The sequence below is a fragment of the Schistocerca gregaria genome, chromosome 11 (assembly GCF_023897955.1).
Source record: "Schistocerca gregaria isolate iqSchGreg1 chromosome 11, iqSchGreg1.2, whole genome shotgun sequence".
Taxonomy (NCBI): domain Eukaryota; kingdom Metazoa; phylum Arthropoda; class Insecta; order Orthoptera; family Acrididae; genus Schistocerca; species Schistocerca gregaria.
In genome coordinates, this window is record NC_064930.1 from 19,577,991 (window position 1) to 19,599,797 (window position 21,807).

The window sequence follows — 21,807 nt, forward strand, 5'->3', positions numbered from 1 at the left end:
ACATTTGAAATCGTTACTCTTTGTAGCTTTGCGCAAGTTCAGACGGTAATAGACTGCGTACTATATGTCGAATAGGTGTGCTAGTTCAATGAATCGAAGGACAATGCAGTGACGTTTGGCATGATGTGTAAAAAGTGGGGTTTTTCGAAACAAAGCTTTTTCTCAAATATGGAAAAATCGCAAAGCTCCCGGTGTATACACATTTTTTCCTCGAATTCACTGTACTCATAAAACTGCTCTTCCTAGGATGTGTTTTGTAGTTTTCATCATGTAGATATGTACCAGGGTAAAGAACGTTCGATTTGCAGCATAATGGTGCCTGTAATCGATATTTGAATTCGTTACTCTTTGTAGCTTCGCTCAAGTTCAGACGGTAATAGACTGCGTACTATATGTCGGATAGGTGTGCTAGTTCGATGAATCGAAAGACAATGCAGTGACGTTTGGCATGATGGGTAAAAAGTCGGTTTTTGGAAACAAAGCTTTTTCTCAAATATGGAAAAATCGCAAAGCCTCGGGTGTATACACATTTTTTCCTCGAATTCACTGTACTCATAAAACTGCACTTCCTAGGATGTGTTTTGTAGTTTTCATCATGTAGATATGTATCAGGGTAAAGAACGTTCGATTTGCCGATTAATAGTCCCTGTAATCGACATTTGAAATCGTTACTCTTTGTAGCTTTGCGCAAGTTCAGACGGTAATAGACTGCGTACTATATGTCGAATAGGTGTGCTACTTCAATGAATCGAAGGACAATGCAGTGACGTTTGGCATGATGTGTAAAAAGTGGGGTTTTTGGAAACAAAGCTTTTTCTCAAATATGGAAAAATCGCAAAGCCCCCGGTGTATACACATTTTTTCCTCGAATTCACTGTACTCATAAAACTGTGCTTCCTAGGGTGTGTTTTGTAGTTTTCATCATGTAGATATGTACCAGGGTAGAGAACGTTCGATTTGCAGAATAATGGTGCCTGTAATCGATATTTGAATTCGATACTCTTTGTAGCTTTGCTCAAGTTCAGACGGTAATAGACTGCGTACTATATGTCGGATAGGTGTGCTAGTTCGATGAATCGAAAGACAATGCAGTGACGTTTGGCATGATGGATAAAAAGTCGGTTTTTGGAAACAAAGCTTTTTCTCAAATATGGAAAAATCGCAAAGACCCAGGTGTATTCACATTTTTTCCTCGAATTCACTGTACTCATAAAACTGCGCTTCCTAGGATGTGTTTTGTAGTTTTCATCATGTAGATATGTACCAGGGTAAAGAACGTTCGAATTGCCGATTAATAGTCCCTGTAATCGACATTTGAATTCGTTACTCTTTGTAGCTTTGCGCAAGTTCAGATGGTAATAGACTGCGTACTATATGTCGAATAGGTGTGCTAGTTCGATGAATCGAAAGAAAATGCAGTGACGATTGGCATGATGTGTAAAAAGAGGGGTTTTTGGAAACAAAGCTTTTTCTCAAATATGGAAAAATCGCAAAGACCTTGGTGTATACACATTTTTACCTCGAATTCAATGAACTCATAAAACTACGCTTCCTAGGATGTGTTTTGTAGTTTTCGTCATGGAGATATGTACCAGGGTAAAGAACGTTCGATATGCAGAATAATGGTGCCTGTAATCGATATTTGAATTTGTTACTCTTTGTAGCTTTGCTCAAGTTCAGACGGGATTAGACTGCGTACTATATGTCGGAAAGGTGTGCTAGTTCGATGAATCGAAAGACAATGCAGTGACGTTTGCATGATGTGTAAAAAGTGGGGTTTTAGGAAACAAAGCTTTTTCTCAAATATGGAAAAATCGCAAAGCCTCGGGTGTATACACATTTTTTCCTCGAATTCACTGTACTCAGAAAACTGCTCTTCCTAGGATGTGTTTTGTAGTTTTCATCATGTAGATATGTACCAGGGTAAAGAACATTCGATTTGCAAAATATTGGTGCCTGTAATCGATATTTGAATTCGTTACTCTTTGTAGCTTTGCGCAAGTTCAGACGGTAATAGACTGCGCACTATGTGTATAAAAGGTTTGCTAGTTCGATGAATCGAAAGACAATGCAGTGACGTTTGGTATGATGTGTAAAAAGTGGGGTTTTAGGAAACAAAGCTTTTTCTCATATACGGAAAAATCGCAAAGCCCCGGGTGTATACACATTTTTTCCTCGAATTCACTGTACTCATAAAACTGCGCTTCCTAGGATGTGTTTTGTAGTTTTCATCATGTAGATATGTACCAGGGTAAAGAACGTTCGATTTGCCGATTAATAGTCCCTGTAATCGACATTTGAATTCGTTACTCTTTGTAGCTTTGCGCAAGTTCAGATGGTAATAGACTGCGTACTATATGTCGAAAAGTTGTGCTAGTTCGATGAATCGAAGGACAATGCAGTGACGTTTGGCCTGATGTGTAAAAAGTGGGGTTTTTGGAAACAAAACTTTTTCTCAAATATGGAGAAATCGCAATGCCCTGGGTGTATACACATTTTTTCCTCGAAATCACTGTACTCGTAAAACTGCGCTTCCTAGGATGTGTTTCGTAGTTTTCATCATGTAGATTTGTACCAGTGTAAAGAACATTCGATTTGCTGAATAAAGGTGCCTGTAATCGGTATTTGAATTCGTTACTCTTTGTAGCTTTGCGCAAGTTCAGACGGTAATAGACTGCGCACTATATGTCGAATAGGTGTGCTAGTTCGATGAATCGAAAGACAATGCAGTGACGTTTGGCATGATGGGTAAAAAGTCGGTTTTTGGAAACAAAGCTTTTTCTCAAATATGGAAAAGTCGCAAAGCCCTGGGTGTATACACATTTTTTCCTCGAATTCACTGTACTCATAAAACTGCGTTTCCTAGGATGTGTTTTGTAGTTTTCATCATGTAGATATATAATAGGGTAAAGACCGTTCGATTGGCCGATTAATAGTCCCTGTAATCGACATTTGAAATCGTTACTCTTTGTAGCTTTGCGCAAGTTCAGACGGTAATAGACTGCGTACTATATGTCGAATAGGTGTGCTAGTTCAATGAATCGAAGGACAATGCAGTGACGTTTGGCATGATGTGTAAAAAGTGGGGTTTTTCGAAACAAAGCTTTTTCTCAAATATGGAAAACTCGCAAAGCCCCCGGTGTATACACATTTTTTCCTCGAATTCACTGTACTCATAAAACTGCTCTTCCTAGGATGTGTTTTGTAGTTTTCATCATGTAGATATGTACCAGGGTAAAGAACGTTCGATTTGCAGCATTATGGTGCCTGTAATCGATATTTGAATTCGTTACTCTTTGTAGCTTCGCTCAAGTTCAGACGGTAATAGACTGCGTACTATATGTCGGATAGGTGTGCTAGTTCGATGAATCGAAAGACAATGCAGTGACGTTTGGCATGATGGGTAAAAAGTCGGTTTTTGGAAACAAAGCTTTTTCTCAAATATGGAAAAATCGCAAAGCCACGGGTGTATACACATTTTTTCCTCGAATTCACTGTACTCATAAAACTGCACTTCCTAGGATGTGTTTTGTAGTTTTCATCATGTAGATATGTATCAGGGTAAAGAACGTTCGATTTGCCGATTAATAGTCCCCGTAATCGACATTTGAATTCGTTACTCTTTGTAGCTTTGCGCAAGTTCAGACGGTAATAGACTGCGTACTATATGTCGAATAGGTGTGCTAGTTCGATGAATCGAAAGACAATGCAGTGACGTTTGGTATGATGTGTAAAAAGTGGGGTTTTTGGAAACAAAGCTTTTTGTCATATATGGAAAAATCGCAAAGCCCTGGGTGTATACACATTTTTTCCTCGAGTTCACTGTACTCATAACACTGCGCTTCCTAGGGTGTGTTTTGTAGTTTTCATCATGTAGATATGTACCAGGGTAAAGAACGTTCGATTTGCAGAATAATGGTGCCTGTAATCGATATTTGAATTCGTTACTCTTTGTAGCTTTGCTCAAGTTCAGACGGTAATTACCTGCGTACTATATGTCAGATAGGTGTGCTAGTTCGATGAATCGTAAGACAATGCAGTGACGTTTGGCATGATGGGTAAAAAGTCGGTTTTTGGATACAAAGCTTTTTCTCAAATATGGAAAAATCGCAAAGCCCCGGGTGTATACACTATTTTTCCTCGAATTCACTGTACTCATAAAACTGCACTTCCTAGGATGTGTTTTGTAGTTTTCATCATGTAGATATGTACCAGGGCAAAGAACGTTCGATTTGCCGATTAATAGTCCCTTTAATCGACATTTGAATTCGTTACTCTTTGTAGCTTTGCGCAAGTTCAGACGGTAATAGACTGCGTACTATATGTCGAATAGGTGTGCTAGTTCGATGAATCGAAGGACAATGCAGTGACGTTTGGCATGATGTGTAAAAAGTGAGGTTTTTGGAAACAAAGCTTTTCCTCAAATATGGAGCAAACCGCAAAGCCCCTCGTGTATACACATTTTTTCCTCGAATTCATTGAAGTCATAAAATTGCGCTTCCTAGGATGTGTTTTGTAGTTTTCATCATGGAGATATGTACCAGGGTAAAGAACGTTCGATTTGCAGAATAATGGTGCCTGTACTCGATATTTGAATTCGTTACTCTTTGTAGCGTTGCGCAAGTTCAGACGGTAATTGATTGCGTACTATATGTCGAAAAGGTGTGCTAGTTCGATGAATTGAAAGACAATGCACTGACGTTTGGCATGATGTGTAAAAAGTGGGGTTTTTGGAATCAAAACTTATTCTCAAATATGGAAAAATCGCAATGCCCCGGGTGTATACACATTTTTTCCTCGAAATCACTGTACTCGTAAAACTTCGCTTCCTAGGATGTGTTTTGTAGTTTTCATCATGTAGATATGTACCAGGGTGAAGACCGTTCAATTTGCACAATAATATTCCCTGTAATCGACATTTGAATACGTTACTCTATGTAGCCTTGCGCAAGTTCAGACGGTAGTAGACTGCGTACTATTTGCCGAATGGGGGTGCCAGTGATATGAATCTAAAGAGGCTGATGTGACGTTTGGCATGATGTGTAAAAAGTGGGGTTTTTGGAAACATAGCTTTTTCTCAAATATGGAAAAATCGCAAAGCCCCGGGTGTATACACATTTTTTCCTCGAATTCACTGTACTCATAAAACTGCACTTGCTAAGATGTGTTTTGTAGTTTTCATCATGTAGATTTGTACCAGGGTAAAGAACATTCGATTTGCTGAATAATAGTGCCTGTAATCGATATTTGAATTCCTTACTCTTTGTAGCTTTGCGCAAGTTAAGACGGTAATAGACAGCGTACTATATGTCGAATAGGTGTGCTAGTTCGATGAATCGAAAGACAATGCAGTGACGTTTGGCATGATGTGTAAAAAGTGGGGTTTTTGGAAACAAAACTTTTTCTCAAATATGGAAAAATCGCAATGCCCCGGGTGTATACACATTTTTTCCTCGAAATCACTGTACTCGTAAAACTTCGATTCCTAGGATGTGTTTTGTAGTTTTCATCATGTAGATATGTACCAGGGTGAAGACCTTTCAATTTGCAGAATAATATTCCCTGTAATCGACATTTGAATACGTTACTCTTTGTAGCCTTGCGCAAGTTCAGACGGTAGTAGACTGCGTACTATTTGCCGAATGGGGGTGCCAGTGATATGAATCTAAAGAGGCTGTTGTGACGTTTGGCATGATGTGTAAAAAGTGGGGTTTTTGGAAACAAAGCTTTTTCTCAAATATGGAAAAATCGCAAAGCCCCGGGTGTATACACATTTTTTCCTCGATTTCACTGTACTCATAAAACTGCGCTTCCTAGGATGTGTTTTGTAGTTTTCATCATGTAGATTTGTACCAGGGTAAAGAACGATCGATTTGCAGAATAATGGTGCCTGTAATCGATATTTGAATTCGTTACTCTTTGTAGCTTTGCGCAAGTTCAGACGGTAATAGACTGCGCACTATATGTCGAATAGGTGTGCTAGTTCGATGAATCGAAAAAAAATGCAGTGACGTATGGTATGATGGGTAAAAAGTCGGTTTTTGGAAAAAAGCTTTTTCTCAAATATGGAAAAATCGCAAAGCTCCGGGTGTATACACATTTTTTCCTCGAAATCACTGTACTCGTAAAACTTCGCTTCCTAGGATGTGTTTTGTAGTTTTCATCATGTAGATTTGTACCAGGGTAAAGAACGATCGATTTGCTGAATAATGGTGCCTGTAATCGATATTTGAATTCGTTACTCTTTGTAGCTTTGCGCAAGTTAAGACGGTAATAGACTGCATACTATATGTCGAATAGGTGTGCTAGTTCGATGAATCGAAAGACAATGCAGTGACGTTTGGCATGATGTGTAAAGAGTGGGTTTTTTTGAAACAAAACTTTTTCTCAAATATGGAAAAATCGCAAAGCCGCTGGTGTATACACATTTTTTCCTCGAATTCACTGTACTCATAAAACTGCGCTTCCTAGGATGTGTTTTGTAGTTTTCATCATGTAGATATGTACCAGGGTAAAGAACGTTCGATTTGCAGAATAATGGTGCCTGTAATCGATATTTGAATTCGTTACTCATTGTAGCTTTGCGCAAGTTCAGAGGGTAATAGACTGCGTACTATATGTCGAATAGGTGTGCTAGTTCGATTAATCGAAAGACAATGCAGTGACGTTTGGCATGATGTGAAAATGTGGTGTTCTTGGAAACAAAGCTTTTTCTCAAATATGGAACAATCGCAAAGCCGCGGGTGTATACACATTTTTTCCTCGAATTCACTGTACTCATAAAACTGCGCTTGCTAGGATGTGTTTTGTAGTTTTCATCATGTAAATATGTTCCAGGGTAAAGACCGTTCGATTTCCTGATTAATAGTGCCTGTAATCGACATTTGAATTCGTTACTCTTTGTAGCTTTGCGCAAGTTCACACGGTAATAGGCTGCGTACTATATGTCGAGTAGGTGTTCTAGTTCGAAGAATCGAAAGACAATGCAGTGACGTTTGGCATGATGTGTAAATAGTGGGTTTTTGGAAACAAAGCTTTTTCTCAAATATGGAAAAATCGCAGAGCCCCGGGTGTATACACATTTTTTCCTCGAATTCACTGTACTCATAAAACTGCGCTTCCTAGGATGTGTTTTGTAGTTTTCATCATGTAGATATGTACCAGGGTGAAGAACGTTCGATTTGCAGAATAATATTCCCTGTAATCGACATTTGAATACGTTACTCTTTGTAGCCTTTCGCAAGTTCAAACGGTAATAGACTGCGTACTATATGTCGAATAGGTGTGCTAGTTCAATGAATCGAAAGACAATGCTGTGACGTTTTGCATGATGTGTAAAAAGTGGGGTTTTTGGAAACAAAGCTTTTTGTCAAATATGGAAATTTGCAAAGCCCCGGGTGTATACTCATCTTTTCCTTGAATTCACTGTACTCATAAGACTGCGCTTCCTAGGATGTGTTTTGTAGTTTTCATCATGTAGATATGTACCAGGGAAAAGAAAGTTCGATTTGCAGAATAATGGTGCCTGTAATTGATATTTGAATTCGTTACTCTTCGTAGCTTTGCGCAAGTTCAGTCTGTAATAGACTGTGTACTATATGTCGAAAAGGTGTGCAGGTTCGATGAATCGAAAGACAATGCAGTGACGTATTTCATGATGGGTAAAAAGTGGGGTTTTTGGAAACAAAGCCTTTTCTCAAATATGGAATAATCCCAAAACCCCGGGTGTATACACATTTTTCCCCGAATTCACTGTACTCATAAGACTGCACTTCCTAGGATGTGTTTTGTAGTTTTCATCATGTAGATATGTACCAGGGTAAAGAACGTTCGATTTGCAGAATATTGGTGCCTGTAATCGATATTTGAATTCGTTACTCTTTGTAGTTTTGCGCAAGTTCACATGGTAATAGGCTGCGTACTATATGTCGAATAGGTGTTCTAGTTCGATGAATCGAAAGACAATGCAGTGACGTTTGGCATGATGTGTAAATAGTGGGTTTTTGGAAACAAAGCTTTTTCTCAAATATGGAAAAATCGCAGAGCCCCGGGTGTATACACATTTTTTCCTCGAATTCAGTGTACTCATAAAACTGCGCTTCCTAGGATGTGTTTTGTAGTTTTCATCATGTAGAAATGTACCAGGGTAAGGAACGTTCGATTTGCAGAATAATGGTGCCTGTAATCGATATTTGAATTCGTTACTCTTTGTAGCTTTGCGCAAGTTCAGACGGTAATAGACTGCGTACTATATGTCGACTAGGTGTGCTTGTTCGATGAATCGAAAGACAATGCAGTGAAGTTTGAAATGATGTGTAGAAAATGGGGATTTTGGAAACAAAGCTTTTCTCAAGTATGGAAAAATCGCATAGCCCCGGTTGTATACACATATTTTCCTCGAATTCACTGTACTCATAAAACTGCGCTTCCTAGGATGTGTTTTGTAGTTTTCATCATGTAGATATCTACCAGGGTAAAGAACGATCGATTTGCAGAATAATGGTGCCTGTAATCGATATTTGAATTAGTTACTCATTGTAGCTTTGTGCAAGTTAAGACGGTAATAGACTGCATACTATATGTCGAATAGGTGTGCTAGTTCGATGAATCGAAAGACAATGCAGTGACGTTTGGCATGATGTGTAAAAAGTGGGGTTTTAGGAAACAAAGCTTTTTCTCATATATGGAAAAATCGCAAAGCCCCGGGTGTATACACATTTTTTCTGCGAATTCACTGTACTCATAAGACTGCGGTTCCTAGGATGTGTTTTGTAGTTATCATCATGTACATATGTACCAGGGTAAAGACCGTTCGATTTGCAGATTAATAGTCCTGTAATCGACATTTGAATTCGTTATTCTTTGTAGCCTTGCGCAAGTTCAGACGGTAATAGACTGCGTACTATATGTCGAATAGGTGTGCTAGTTCGATGAATCGGAAGACAATGCAGTGACGTTTGGCATGATGTGTAAAAAGTGGGTTTTTGAAACAAAGCTTTTTCTCAAATATGGAAAAATCGCGGAGCCCCGGGTGTATACACATTTTTTCCTCGAATTCACTGTACTCATAAAACTGCGCTTCCTAGAATGTGTTTTGTAGTTTTCATCATGTACATATGTACCAGGGTATAGAACGTTCGATTTGCAGAATAATGGTGCCTGTAATCGATATTTGAATTCGTTACTCTTTGTACCTTTGCGCATGTTCAGACGGTAATAGACTGCGTACGATGTGTCGAATAGGTGTGCTAGTCCGATGAATCGAAAGTCAATGCAGTGACGTTTGGCATGATGTGTCAAAAGTGGGGTTTTTGGAAGCAAAGCTTTTTCTCATATATGGGAAAATCGCAATCCCCCGGGTGTACACACATTTTTTCCTCGAATTCACTGTACTCATAAAACTGCGCTTCGTAGGATGTGTTTTGCAATTTTCATCATGTAGATATGTACCAGGGTAAAGAACATTCGAGATGCAGGATAATGGTGCCTGAAATCGATATTTGAATTCGTTACTCATTGTAGCTTTGCGCAAATTCAGACAGTAATAGACTGCGTACTATATGTCGAATAGGTGTGCCAGTTCGATTAATCGAAAGACAATGCAGTGACGTTTGGCATGATGTGAAAATGTGGTGTTCTTGGAAACAAAGCTTTTTCTCAAAAATGGAACAATCGCAAAGCCGCGGGTGTATACACATTTTTTCCTCGAATTCACTGTACTCATAAAACTGCGCTTGCTAGGATGTGTTTTGTAGTTTTCATCATGTAAATATGTTCCAGGGTTAAGACCGTTCGATTTCCAGATTAATAGTGCCTGTAATCGACATTTGAATTCGTTACTCTTTGTAGCTTTGCGCAAGTTCACACGGTAATAGGCTGCGTACTGTATGTCGAATAGGTGTTCTAGTTCGATGAATCGAAAGACAATGCAGTGACGTTTGGCATGATGTGTAAATAGTGGGTTTTTGGAAACAAAGCTTTTTCTCAAATATGGAAAAATCGCAAAGCCCCAGGGGTATACACATTTCTTCCTCGAATTCACTGTACTCATAAAACTGCGCTTCCTAGGATGTGTTTTGTAGTTTTCATCATGTAGATATGTACCAGGGTGAAGAACGTTCGATTTGCAGAATAATATTTCCTGTAATCGACATTTGAATACGTTACTCTTTGTAGCCTTGCGCAATTTCAAATTGTAGCAGACAGCGTACTATTTGTCGAATAGAGGTGAAAGTGATATGAATCTAAAGAGGATGATATGACGTTTGGCATGATGTGTAAAAAGTGGGGTTTTTGGAAACAAAGCTTTTTCTCAAGTATGGAAAAATCGCATAGCCCCGGTTGTATACACATATTTTCCTCGAATTCACTGTACTCATAAAACTGCGCTTCCTAGGATGTGTTTTGTAGTTTTCATCATGTAGATATCTACCAGGGTAAAGAACGATCGATTTGCAGAATAATGGTGCCTGTAATCGATATTTGAATTAGTTACTCATTGTAGCTTTGTGCAAGTTAAGACGGTAATAGACTGCATACTATATGTCGAATAGGTGTGCTAGTTCGATGAATCGAAAGACAATGCAGTGACGTTTGGCATGATGTGTAAAAAGTGGGTTTTTGAAACAAAGCTTTTTCTCAAATATGGAAAAATCGCAAAGCCCCGGGTGTATACACATTTTTTCTGCGAATTCACTGTACTCATAAGACTGCGGTTCCTAGGATGTGTTTTGTAGTTATCATCATGTACATATGTACCAGGGTAAAGACCGTTCGATTTGCAGATTAATAGTCCTGTAATCGACATTTGAATTCGTTATTCTTTGTAGCCTTGCGCAAGTTCAGACGGTAATAGACTGCGTACTATATGTCGAATAGGTGTGCTAGTTCGATGAATCGAAAGACAATGCAGTGACGTTTGGCATGATGTGTAAAAAGTGGGTTTTTGAAACAAAGCTTTTTCTCAAATATGGAAAAATCGCGGAGCCCCGGGTGTATACACATTTTTTCCTCGAATTCACTGTACTCATAAAACTGCGCTTCCTAGAATGTGTTTTGTAGTTTTCATCATGTACATATGTACCAGGGTATAGAACGTTCGATTTGCAGAATAATGGTGCCTGTAATCGATATATGAATTCGTTACTCTTTGTACCTTTGCGCATGTTCAGACGGTAATAGACTGCGTACGATGTGTCGAATAGGTGTGCTAGTCCGATGAATCGAAAGTCAATGCAGTGACGTTTGGCATGATGTGTCAAAAGTGGGGTTTTTGGAAGCAAAGCTTTTTCTCATATATGGGAAAATCGCAATCCCCCGGGTGTACACACATTTTTTCCTCGAATTCACTGTACTCATAAAACTGCGCTTCGTAGGATGTGTTTTGCAATTTTCATCATGTAGATATGTACCAGGGTAAAGAACATTCGAGATGCAGGATAATGGTGCCTGAAATCGATATTTGAATTCGTTACTCATTGTAGCTTTGCGCAAATTCAGACAGTAATAGACTGCGTACTATATGTCGAATAGGTGTGCTAGTTCGATTAATCGAAAGACAATGCAGTGACGTTTGGCATGATGTGAAAATGTGGTGTTCTTGGAAACAAAGCTTTTTCTCAAAAATGGAACAATCGCAAAGCCGCGGGTGTATACACATTTTTTCCTCGAATTCACTGTACTCATAAAACTGCGCTTGCTAGGATGTGTTTTGTAGTTTTCATCATGTAAATATGTTCCAGGGTTAAGACCGTTCGATTTCCTGATTAATAGTGCCTGTAATCGACATTTGAATTCGTTACTCTTTGTAGCTTTGCGCAAGTTCACACGGTAATAGGCTGCGTACTGTATGTCGAATAGGTGTTCTAGTTCGATGAATCGAAAGACAATGCAGTGACGTTTGGCATGATGTGTAAATAGTGAGTTTTTGGAAACAAAGCTTTTTCTCAAATATGGAAAAATCGCAGAGCCCCGGGTGTATACACATTTTTTCCTCGAATTCACTGTACTCATAAAACTGCGCTTCCTAGGATGTGTTTTGTAGTTTTCATCATGTAGATATGTACCAGGGTAAAGAACGTTCGATTTGCAGAATAATGGTGCCTGTAATCGATATTTGAATTCGTTACTCATTGTAGCTTTGCGCAAGTTCAGAGGGTAATAGACTGCGTACTATATGTCGAATAGGTGTGCTAGTTCGATTAATCGAAAGACAATGCAGTGACGTTTGGCATGATGTGAAAATGTGGTGTTCTTGGAAACAAAGCTTTTTCTCAAATATGGAACAATCGCAAAGCCGCGGGTGTATACACATTTTTTCCTCGAATTCACTGTACTCATAAAACTGCGCTTGCTAGGATGTGTTTTGTAGTTTTCATCATGTAAATATGTTCCAGGGTAAAGACCGTTCGATTTCCTGATTAATAGTGCCTGTAATCGACATTTGAATTCGTTACTCTTTGTAGCTTTGCGCAAGTTCACACGGTAATAGGCTGCGTACTATATGTCGAATAGGTGTTCTAGTTCGATGAATCGAAAGACAATGCAGTGACGTTTGGCATGATGTGTAAATAGTGGGTTTTTGGAAACAAAGCTTTTTCTCAAATATGGAAAAATCGCAGAGCCCCGGGTGTATACACATTTTTTCCTCGAGTTCACTGTACTCATAAAACTGCTCTTCCTAGGATGTGTTTTGTAGTTTTCATCATGTAGATATGTACCAGGGTGAAGAACGTTCGATTTGCAGAATAATATTCCCTGTAATCGACATTAGAATACGTTACTCTTTGTAGCCTTTCGCAAGTTCAAACGGTAATAGACTGCGTACTATATGTCGAATAGGTGTGCTAGTTCAATGAATCGAAAGACAATGCTGTGACGTTTTGCATGATGTGTAAAAAGTGGGGTTTTTGGAAACAAAGCTTTTTGTCAAATATGGAAAAGTTGCAAAGCCCCGGGTGTATACTCATCTTTTCCTTGAATTCACTGTACTCATAAGACTGCGCTTCCTAGGATGTGTTTTGTAGTTTTCATCATGTAGATATGTACCAGGGAAAAGAAAGTTCGATTTGCAGAATAATGGTGCCTGTAATTGATATTTGAATTCGTTACTCTTCGTAGCTTTGCGCAAGTTCAGTCTGTAATAGACTGTGTACTATATGTCGAAAAGGTGTGCAGGTTCGATGAATCGAAAGACAATGCAGTGACGTATTTCATGATGGGTAAAAAGTGGGGTTTTTGGAAACAAAGCCTTTTCTCAAATATGGAATAATCCCAAAACCCCGGGTGTATACACATTTTTCCCCGAATTCACTGTACTCATAAGACTGCACTTCCTAGGATGTGTTTTGTAGTTTTCATCATGTAGATATGTACCAGGGTAAAGAACGTTCGATTTGCAGAATATTGGTGCCTGTAATCGATATTTGAATTCGTTACTCTTTGTAGTTTTGCGCAAGTTCACATGGTAATAGGCTGCGTACTATATGTCGATTAGGTGTTCTAGTTCGATGAATCGAAAGACAATGCAGTGACGTTTGGCATGATGTGTAAATAGTGGGTTTTTGGAAACAAAGCTTTTTCTCAAATATGGAAAAATCGCAGAGCCCCGGGTGTATACACATTTTTTCCTCGAATTCAGTGTACTCATAAAACTGCGCTTCCTAGGATGTGATTTGTAGTTTTCATCATGTAGAAATGTACCAGGGTAAGGAACGTTCGATTTGCAGAATAATGGTGCCTGTAATCGATATTTGAATTCGTTACTCTTTGTAGCTTTGCGCAAGTTCAGACGGTAATAGACAGCGTACTATATGTCGACTAGGTGTGCTTGTTCGATGAATCGAAAGACAATGCAGTGAAGTTTGAAATGATGTGTAGAAAATGGGGATTTTGGAAACAAAGCATTTTCTCAAATATGGAAAAATCGCAAAGCCCCGGGTGTATACACATTTCTTCCTCGAATTCACTGTACTCATAAAACTGTGGTTCCTAGGATGTGTTTTGTAGTTTTCATCATGTAGATATGTACCAGGGTGAAGAACGTTCGATTTGCAGAATAATATTCCCTGTAATCGACATTTGAATACGTTACTCTTTGTAGCCTTTCGCAAGTTCAAACGGTAGCAGACTGCGTACTATTTGTCGAATAGAGGTGCCAGTGATATGAATCTAAACAGGATGATATGACGTTTGGCATGATGTGTAAAAAGTGGGGTTTTTGGAAACAAAGCTTTTTCTCAAATATGGAAAAATCGCAAAGCCCCAGGTGTATACACATTTCTTCCTAGAATTCACTGTACTCATAAAACTGCGCTTCCTAGGATGTGTTTTGTAGTTTTCATCATGTAGATATGTACCAGGGTGAAGAACGTTCGATTTGCAGAATAATATTCCCTGTAATCGACATTTGAATACGTTACTCTTTGTAGCCTTGCGCAAGTTCAAATTGTACCAGACAGCGTACTATTTGTCGAATAGAGGTGAAAGTGATATGAATCTAAAGAGGATGATATGACGTTTGGCATGATGTGTAAAAAGTGGGGTTTTTGGAAACAAAGCTTTTTCTCAAATATGGAAAAATCGCATAGCCCCGGTTGTATACACATATTTTCCTCGAATTCACTGTACTCATAAAACTGCGCTTCCTAGGATGTGTTTTGTAGTTTTCATCATGTAGATATGTACCAGGGTAAAGAACGATCGATTTGCAGAATAATGGTGCCTGTAATCGATATTTGAATTAGTTACTCATTGTAGCTTTGTGCAAGTTAAGACGGTAATAGACTGCGTACTATATGTCGAATAGGTGTGCCAGTTCGATGAATCGAAAGACAATGCAGTGACGTTTGGCATGATGTGTAAAAAGTGGGTTTTTGGAAACAAAGCTTTTTCTCAAATATGGAAAAATCGCAAAGCCCCGGGTGTAGACACATTTTTTCTGCGAATTCACTGTACTCATAAGACTGCGGTTCCTAGGATGTGTTTTGTAGTTATCATCATGTACATATGTACCAGGGTAAAGACCGTTCGATTTGCAGATTAATAGTCCTGTAATCGACATTTGAATTCGTTATTCTTTGTAGCCTTGCGCAAGTTCAGACGGTAATAGACTGCGTACTATATGTCGAATAGGTGTGCTAGTTCGATGAATCGAAAGACAATGCAGTGACGTTTGGCATGATGTGTAAAAAGTGGGTTTTTGAAACAAAGCTTTTTCTCAAATATGGAAAAATCGCGGAGCCCCGGGTGTATACACATTTTTTCCTCGAATTCACTGTACTCATAAAACTGCGCTTCCTAGAATGTGTTTTGTAGTTTTCATCATGTACATATGTACCAGGGTATAGAACGTTCGATTTGCAGAATAATGGTGCCTGTAATCGATATTTGAATTCGTTACTCTTTGTACCTTTGCGCATGTTCAGACGGTAATAGACTGCGTACGATGTGTCGAATAGGTGTGCTAGTCCGATGAATCGAAAGACAATGCAGTGACGTTTGGCATGATGTGTCAAAAGTGGGGTTTTTGGAAGCAAAGCTTTTTCTCATATATGGGAAAATCGCAATCCCCCGGGTGTACACACATTTTTTCCTCGAATTCACTGTACTCATAATACTGCGCTTCGTAGGATGTGTTTTGCAATTTTCATCATGTAGATATGTACCAGGGTAAAGAACATTCGAGATGCAGGATAATGGTGCCTGAAATCGATATTTGAATTCTTTACTCATTGTAGCTTTGCGCAAATTCAGACAGTAATAGACTGCGTACTATATGTCGAATAGGTGTGCTAGTTCGATTAATCGAAAGACAATGCAGTGACGTTTGGCATGATGTGAAAATGTGGTGTTCTTGGAAACAAAGCTTTTTCTCAAATATGGAACAATCGCAAAGCCGCGGGTGTATACACATTTTTTCCTCGAATTCACTGTACTCATAAAACTGCGCTTGCTAGGATGTGTTTTGTAGTTTTCATCATGTAAATATGTTCCAGGGTAAAGACCGTTCGATTTCCTGATTAATAGTGCCTGTAATCGACATTTGAATTCGTTACTCTTTGTAGCTTTGCGCAAGTTCACACGGTAATAGGCTGCGTACTGTATGTCGAATAGGTGTTCTAGTTCGATGAATCGAAAGACAATGCAGTGACGTTTGGCATGATGTGTAAATAGTGGGTTTTTGGAAACAAAGCTTTTTCTCAAATATGGAAAAATCGCAGAGCCCCGGGTGTATACACATTTTTTCCTCGAATTCACTGTACTCATAAAACTGCGCTTCCTAGGATGTGTTTTGCAGTTTTCATCATGTAGATATGTACCAGGGTAAAGAACGTTCGATTTGCAGAATAATGGTGCCTGTAATCGATATTTGAATTCGTTACTCATTGTAGCTTTGCGCAAGTTCAGAGGGTAATAGACTGCGTACTATATGTCGAATAGGTGTGCTAGTTCGATTAATCGAAAGACAATGCAGTGACGTTTGGCATGATGTGAAAATGTGGTGTTCTTGGAAACAAAGCTTTTTCTCAAATATGGAACAATCGCAAAGCCGCGGGTGTATACACATTTTTTCCTCGAATTCACTGTACTCATAAAACTGCGCTTGCTAGGATGTGTTTTGTAGTTTTCATCATGTAAATATGTTCCAGGGTAAAGACCGTTCGATTTCCTGATTAATAGTGCCTGTAATCGACATTTGAATTCGTTACTCTTTGTAGCTTTGCGCAAGTTCACACGGTAATAGGCTGCGTACTATATGTCGAATAGGTGTTCTAGTTCGATGAATCGAAAGACAATGCAGTGACGTTTGGCATGATGTGTAAATAGTGGGTTTTTGGAAACAAAGCTTTTTCTCAAATATGGAAAAATCGCAGAGCCCCGGGTGTATACACATTTTTTCCTCGAGTTCACTGTACTCATAAAACTGCGCTTCCTAGGATGTGTTTTGTAGTTTTCATCATGTAGATATGTACCAGGGTGAAGAACGTTCGATTTGCAGAATAATATTCCCTGTAATCGACATTTGAATACGTTACTCTTTGTAGCCTTTCGCAAGTTCAAACGGTAATAGACTGCGTACTATATGTCGAATAGGTGTGCTAGTTCAATGAATCGAAAGACAATGCTGTGACGTTTTGCATGATGTGTAAAAAGTGGGGTTTTTGGAAACAAAGCTTTTTGTCAAATATGGAAAAGTTGCAAAGCCCCGGGTGTATACTCATCTTTTCCTTGAATTCACTGTACTCATAAGACTGCGCTTCCTAGGATGTGTTTTGTAGTTTTCATCATGTAGATATGTACCAGGGAAAAGAAAGTTCGATTTGCAGAATAATGGTGCCTGTAATTGATATTTGAATTCGTTACTCTTCGTAGCTTTGCGCAAGTTCAGTCTGTAATAGACTGTGTACTATATGTCGAAAAGGTGTGCAGGTTCGATGAATCGAAAGACAATGCAGTGACGTATTTCATGATGGGTAAAAAGTGGGGTTTTTGGAAACAAAGCCTTTTCTCAAATATGGAATAATCCCAAAACCCCGGGTGTATACACATTTTTCCCCGAATTCACTGTACTCATAAGACTGCACTTCCTAGGATGTGTTTTGTAGTTTTCATCATGTAGATATGTACCAGGGTAAAGAACGTTCGATTTGCAGAATATTGGTGCCTGTAATCGATATTTGAATTCGTTACTCTTCGTAGTTTTGCGCAAGTTCACATGGTAATAGGCTGCGTACTATATGTCGATTAGGTGTTCTAGTTCGATGAATCGAAAGACAATGCAGTGACGTTTGGCATGATGTGTAAATAGTGGGTTTTTGGATACAAAGCTTTTTCTCAAATATGGAAAAATCGCTGAGCCCCGGGTGTATACACATTTTTTCCTCGAATTCAGTGTACTCATAAAACTGCGCTTCCTAGGATGTGTTTTGTAGTTTTCATCATGTAGAAATGTACCAGGGTAAGGAACGTTCGATTTGCTGAATAATGGTGCCTGTAATCGATATTTGAATTCGTTACTCTTTGTAACTTTGCGCAAGTTCAGACGGTAATAGACTGCGTACTATATGTCGACTAGGTGTGCTTGTTCGATGAATCGAAAGACAATGCAGTGAAGTTTGAAATGATGTGTAGAAAATTGGGATTTTGGAAACAAAGCATTTTCTCAAATATGGAAAAATCGCAAAGCCCCGGGTGTATACACATTTCTTCCTCGAATTCACTGTACTCATAAAACTGTGGTTCCTAGGATGTGTTTTGTAGTTTTCATCATGTAGATATGTACCAGGGTGAAGAACGTTCGATTTGCAGAATAATATTCCCTGTAATCGACATTTGAATACGTTACTCTTTGTAGCCTTTCGCAAGTTCAAACGGTAGCAGACTGCGTACTATTTGTCGAATAGAGGTGCCAGTGATATGAATCTAAACAGGAATGTTATGACGTTTGGCATGATGTGTAAAAAGTGGGGTTTTTTGGAAACAAAGCTTTTTCTCAAATATGGAAAAATCGCAAAGCCCCAGGTGTATACACATTTCTTCCTCGAATTCACTGTACTCATAAAACTGCGCTTCCTAGGATGTGTTTTGTAGTTTTCATCATGTAGATATGTACCAGGGTGAAGAACGTTCGATTTGCAGAATAATATTCCCTGTAATCGACATTTGAATACGTTACTCTTTGTAGCCTTGCGCAAGTTCAAATTGTAGCAGACAGCGTACTATTTGTCGAATAGAGGTGAAAGTGATATGAATCTAAAGAGGATGATATGACGTTTGGCATGATGTGTAAAAAGTGGGGTTTTTGGAAACAAAGCTTTTTCTCAAATATGGAAAAATCGCATAGCCCCGGTTGTATACACATATTTTCCTCGAATTCACTGTACTCATAAAACTGCGCTTCCTAGGATGTGTTTTGTAGTTTTCATCATGTAGATATGTACCAGGGTAAAGAACGATCGATTTGCAGAATAATGGTGCCTGTAATCGATATTTGAATTAGTTACTCATTGTAGCTTTGTGCAAGTTAAGACGGTAATAGACTGCGTACTATATGTCGAATAGGTGTGCCAGTTCGATGAATCGAAAGACAATGCAGTGACGTTTGGCATGATGTGTAAAAAGTGGGTTTTTGGAAACAAAGCTTTTTCTCAAATATGGAAAAATCGCAAAGCCCCGGGTGTAGACACATTTTTTCTGCGAATTCACTGTACTCATAAGACTGCGGTTCCTAGGATGTGTTTTGTAGTTATCATCATGTACATATGTACCAGGGTAAAGACCGTTCGATTTGCAGATTAATAGTCCTGTAATCGACATTTGAATTCGTTATTCTTTGTAGCCTTGCGCAAGTTCAGACGGTAATAGACTGCGTACTATATGTCGAATAGGTGTGCTAGTTCGATGAATCGAAAGACAATGCAGTGACGTTTGGCATGATGTGTAAAAAGAGGGTTTTTGAAACAAAGCTTTTTCTCAAATATGGAAAAATCGCGGAGCCCCGGGTGTATACACATTTTTTCCTCGAATTCACTGTACTCATAAAACTGCGCTTCCTAGAATGTGTTTTGTAGTTTTCATCATGTACATATGTACCAGGGAATAGAACGTTCGATTTGCAGAATAATGGTGCCTGTAATCGATATTTGAATTCGTTACTCTTTGTACCTTTGCGCATGTTCAGACGGTAATAGACTGCGTACGATGTGTCGAATAGGTGTGCTAGTCCGATGAATCGAAAGACAATGCAGTGACGTTTGGCATGATGTGTCAAAAGTGGGGTTTTTGGAAGCAAAGCTTTTTCTCATATATGGGAAAATCGCAATCCCCCGGGTGTACACACATTTTTTCCTCGAATTCACTGTACTCATAAAACTGCGCTTCGTAGGATGTGTTTTGCAATTTTCATCATGTAGATATGTACCAGGGTAAAGAACATTCGAGATGCAGGATAATGGTGCCTGAAATCGATATTTGAATTCGTTACTCATTGTAGCTTTGCGCGAATTCAGACAGTAATAGACTGCGTACTATATGTCGAATAGGTGTGCTAGTTCGATGAATCGAAAGACAATGCTGTGACGTTTGGCATGATGTGTTAAAATTGGGTTTTTGGAAATAAAGCTTTTTCTCAAATATGGAAAAATCGCAAAGCCCCGGGTGTGTACAATTTTTTCCTCGAATTCACTGTACTCATAAAACTGCGTTTCCTAGGATGTGTTTTGTAATTTTCATCATGTACATATGTACCAGGGTAAAGACCGTTCGATTTGCTGATTAATAATGCCTGTAATCGACATTTGAATTCGTTACTCATTGTAGCTATGCGTAAGTTCAGACGGTAATAGACTGCGTACTATATGTCGACTAGGTGTGCTTGTTCGATGAATCGAAAGACAATGCAGTGACGTTTGGCATGATGTGTAAAAAGTGGGGATTTTAGGAACAAAGCTTTTTCTCAAATATGGAAAAACCCCAAAGCCCCGGGTGTATACACATTTTTTCCTCGAATTCACTGTACTCATAAAACTGCGCTTAGTAGGATGTGTTTTGTAGTTTTCATCATGTAGATACGAACTAGGGTAAAGAACGTTCGATTTGCAGAATAATATTCCCTGTAGTCGACATTTGAATACGTTACTCTTTGTTGCCTTGTGCAAGTTCAAACGGTAGCAGACTGCGTACTATTTGTCGAATAGAGGTGCAAGTGATATGAATCTAAAGAGGATGATATGACGTTTGGCATGATGTGTAAAAAGTGGGGTTTTTGGAAACAAAGCTTTTTCTCAAATATGGAAAAATCGCATAGCCCCGGTTGTATAGACATATTTTCCTCGAATTCACTGTACTCATAAAACTGCGCTTCCTAGGATGTGTTTTGTAGTTTTCATCATGTAGATATGTACCAGGGTAAAGAACGATCGATTTGCAGAATAATGGTGCCTGCAATCGATATTTGAATTAGTTACTCATTGTAGCTTTGTGCAAGTTAAGACGGTAATAGACTGCGTACTATATGACGAATAGGTGTGCTAGTTCGATGAATCGAAAGACAATGCAGTGACGTTTGGCATGATGTGTAAAATGTGGGTTTTTGGAAACAAAGCTTTTTCTCAAATATGGAAAAATCGCAAAGCCCCGGGTGTAGACACATTTTTTCTGCGAATTCACTGTACTCCGAAGACTGCGGTTCCTAGGATGTGTTTTGTAGTTATCATCATGTACATATGTACCAGGGTAAAGACCGTTCGATTTGCAGATTAATAGTCCTGTAATCGACATTTGAATTCGTTATTCTTTGTAGCCTTGCGCAAGTTCAGACGGTAATAGACTGCGTACTATATGTCGAATAGGTGTGCTAGTTCGATGAATCGAAAGACAATGCAGTGACGTTTGGCATGATGTGTAAAAAGTGGGTTTTTGAAACAAAGCTTTTTCTCAAATATGGAAAAATCGCGGAGCCCCGGGTGTATACACATTTTTTCCTCGAATTCACTGTACTCATAAAACTGCGCTTCCTAGAATGTGTTTTGTAGTTTTCATCATGTACATATGTACCAGGGTATAGAACGTTCGATTTGCAGAATAATGGTGCCTGTAATCGATATTTGAATTCGTTACTCTTTGTACCTTTGCGCATGTTCAGACGGTAATAGACTGCGTACGATGTGTCAAATAGGTGTGCTAGTCCGATGAATCGAAAGACAATGCAGTGACGTTTGGCATGATGTGTCAAAAGTGGGGTTTTTGGAAGCAAAGCTTTTTCTCATATATGGGAAAATCGCAATCCCCCGGGTGTACACACATTTT